Genomic DNA, 4,048 nt, shown 5'->3' with positions numbered 1-4,048 from the left:
GGGGGGGGGTGAAGTGTTCAGCCTTGAGTGCAGAGTTTGAGCATTTGGACTTGAGACAAATAGGCGATAAAGAACAAACAGACGGGGGTTTGAGTGTCCAGGTTATCCTGCACTTCATGCTCTCTCTCTCACAGGTCACCATCTTCATCAAGTTCCAGCCTGCCTTGCACCTAACACAACTAAGGCAAAATTGTGGAGCCAAAAATTCTAGCTATTTTTATTTTATTTTATTCACTTATTTATTTATATTTTATTTTGAGACAGAGTCTTGCTCATTTGCTTAGGGCCTCGCTAAGTTGCTGAGGCTGGCTTTGAATCCAATTCTCCTGCCTCAGCCTCCCATACCACTGGGATTGCAGGGATGCGCCACTGGGCTGGGCAGCATTGAAAGGAAAGTGACCCCAACACTAGGAGCAACCAAGAGATCTTTACTGCATCAGTGCAAAAGAGGAGAAGAGAGAGAGAGAGAAAGAAAGAGTGGGGAAGGAGAAAAGAAAGACCTGGAAAGCAGAGAGAGAGAGAGGAGATAGGGAGAGGAAGAGTGAAAGCAAGAGAGAGGGTGAAAAGGAGAGTGAGAGAGAGTGACAGTGAGAGAGAGCAAGAGAGGGGGGCACAGCAGGAGGGAGTTTTTATAGCCAAAATCTAATGGAGTCTCTGGGTCTGCAAGCTTCCTTGTAGGCATACAGTGATTAGATCATACAGTGGTTGCTAAGGTGTCATCTTCTGCCTTCAGGCAGATGGGGCAGGGATCAGATGTGGGTTTTAGTTGCACCAGATGGGTTGGGGTCGAGGGTTCAGCCTTGAATGCGGTTGAGTGCTCAGACTTGAGTGGGGTTGAGTGTTCAGCCTTGAGTGGGGTTGAGTGTTCAGACTTGATGCAAACAGGTTATAAAGGACAAGACAGAGGGGGGAGTTGAGTGCCTGGGCTATCCTGCAGCTAATGTTTTTTCAGCCTGCCCTGAACCTAACAAGCATAATTTGCTAAGTTGCTTGAAATTGCAGCAGCTGATACTATATGTGTATAGAGAAATGTTTTTCATTGAAGTGCTCTGAAATAATCCCTCTGAGCTGAATCTATGACACTTGTTTTTATTTTTTGTTTTTTGAGCTAGGGTTTCACAGTTTGCAGATGCTGAACTGAACTTTGGGCTCCTCCTGCCTCTGTCTCCCCAAGTAATTTTTGTTGTTATTGTTTTTGTTTCCATGGTGAGGTTAAAACCCAGGACCTCACCAGTGCTAGAAAAGATTCTCTCTCACATATAACTGCAGACCCACACCAAGACACATTTTAATGAGAATGACTAACACAGAGAATAAAGATAAAATCTCAAAGGCTGTGAGAAAAAAAAATCAAATTACATATATGGAAAAATCAATTTGTATCTCAACTGATTTCTCAGCCCAGACCCTCAAAACTAGGAAGTCCTAAATAATATATTTCAATCACTGAAAGAAAATAGATGCCAACTAAGAATTTTATATCCAGCAAAATTAAGATACAGATTTGAAAATAAAATTAAATCATTCCACAATAAACAAAAATTAAAAGAATGCACAACTAGAAAGTCTACACTACAGAGCATTCTCAACAAAATATTCCATGAGGATGAAGTGTAAAAAAATAGTGAAAACCAGCAAAGGGCAGGTCTACACCAAAGAGACATTCAACCAAAGGAGAAACTAGAACAAATCAAAAACCAGAAATAAATCAAGATGACAGGGAACACAAACCATATCTCAATAATAACCTTGAATATTAACTGCCTAAACTCATCAACCCAAAGACAGAGACTGGCAGATTGTATTAAAAAGCAAGATCCAACAATATGCTGTCTCATGGGCAAAGACATCCACAGTCTGAAAGCGAAAGGATGGGGAAAAACTTATCACTCAAATGGATTGCTGAAACAAGCAGGGGTTTCCATTTTTGTTTCAGATAAAGAAGAGTTCAAACCAAAGTTATTCAGAAGAGACAAAGAAGGTTATTTCATACTTCTTAAGGGAAGTGTATATCAGCAAGATATAACACTTACACTTATGTCCCAAACAATTAACATCTATTAACATCAAACAAACCCTTCTCAATTTCAAAAGTCAAATGTACCAATACTGGGTAATTTTAACACACCTCTCTCACTTCCTGACAGATTTTTCCAACAAAAACTAAATAGGGAAACTATAAAACTAAATAATGCAACCAAGAATTAGACTTAATAGACACATATAGATTATTTCATACATCAACAAACAAATACACTTTCTTCTCAGCAGCACATGACTCCTTCTCTAAAATATATTATATCTTAAGCCACAATGAAACTATTAGTAAATACAAAAAAGCAGAGATAATACCCTGCATTCTATCAGACCACAATGGAATGAAATCAGATATCAATGATAAAATTAAAAATAGAAGCTACTGTCAGAAATGGATACTAAATAGTACACACTTGAATGATGAATGGGTAGTAGAAGAAATCAAGGATGAAATTTTAAAAATCTTAGAGTTAAATGAGAACACTCATACAACGTATCAAAATCTCTGGGACACTATGAAGGCAGTACTAAGAGGAAAGTTCATTGCATTGAGTTTATTGACTAAAAGAATAAAAAAGTTAAAATGACCTAACACTACATCTCAAAGCCCTAAAAACAGAGAAACAAGTCAACCAAAAGCAATAGAAGACAGGAAACAATTAAAATCACAGCTGAAATCAATGAAATCTCAACAAAAGAAACAATTGAAAAGAATTACAAAACAAAATGTTGGTTCTTTGAGCAAATTATTAAAATAGATAAAATTTTGGCCATTCTAACACAGAGAAAAAAAGAGAAAACTCAAATTACTAAAATACAAGATGAAGAAGGAAATATCACAGTGGACATGTCTGAAATGAAGAAGATAATTAGAAACTATTTTGCAAATTTATACTCTAATAAAATAGAAGACATTGACAAGTTTCTAGAGAAATATGACCTACACACTCTAAATGAGCAGGTCATATGACTTAAATACATAAATTTCAAGTAATGAAATAGAAAATGCCATCAAAGCCTACCAACTAAGAAAAGCCCAGGATCAGATGAATTCTCAGCCAAGTTCTACAAGACTTTCAAAGAAGAATTAACAGCAATACTCCTAAAAATTGACAAGGAGGGATCCCTTCCAAATTTATTCTTTGAGGCTAATATCACCCGGATACAAAAAACAGACAAAAACACATCAAGGAAAGAAAACTTCAGACCAATATCCCTGATAAACATAGATGCAGAAATTCTCAATAAAATTCTGGCAAATCACATGCAAGAATATATTTAAAAAACAGTGCATCACCATCAAGTGGGATTCATCCCAGAGCTGCAAGATAGTTCAACATACAGAAATCAATATATGTAATACATCATATTAGCAACCTTAAAAACAAGAATCACATGATCATCTCAATAGATACAGAATAAGCATTTGACAAAATACAGCACACTGTAATGTTCACAACACTAGAAAAACTACGGATAGTAGGAACATATGTCAACATAAGGCTATATATACTAAACTCAAGGCCAGCATCATTCTAAATGGATGAAAATTGAAAGCATTCCTGCTAAAAATTGGAACAAGAAAAGGATGTCCTCTTTCACCACTTCTATTCAGCTTCATCCTTGAAACTCTAGCTAGAGTAATTAGAGAGAAGAAAGAAATTAAAAGAATACAAACAGGTAAAGAGGTACTCAAACTATCACTCTTTGTTGATGACATGATTCTATATCTAGAAGATCAAAAAAATTCCACCAGAAAACTTCTAGAACTAATAAATGAATTCAGCAAACTAACACCATATAAAATCAACACCCATAAATCAAATGCCTTCTTATACATTAGCAAAGAATCCACTGAAAGAGAGAATAGGAAAACTACTCTATTCAAAATAGCCTCAAAAATATGAAAATACCTAGGAATCAATCTAACAAAAGAGGTGAAAGATCTCTACAATGAAAACTTCAGAACACTAAAGAAAGAAATTGAAGAAAACTTCAGAATATGGAAATA

This window comes from Spermophilus citellus, assembly GCF_964194105.1.
Source record: "Spermophilus citellus genome assembly, chromosome: 1".
Classification (NCBI taxonomy): Eukaryota; Metazoa; Chordata; class Mammalia; order Rodentia; family Sciuridae; genus Spermophilus; species Spermophilus citellus.
This window is presented reverse-complemented; position numbering follows the sequence as displayed.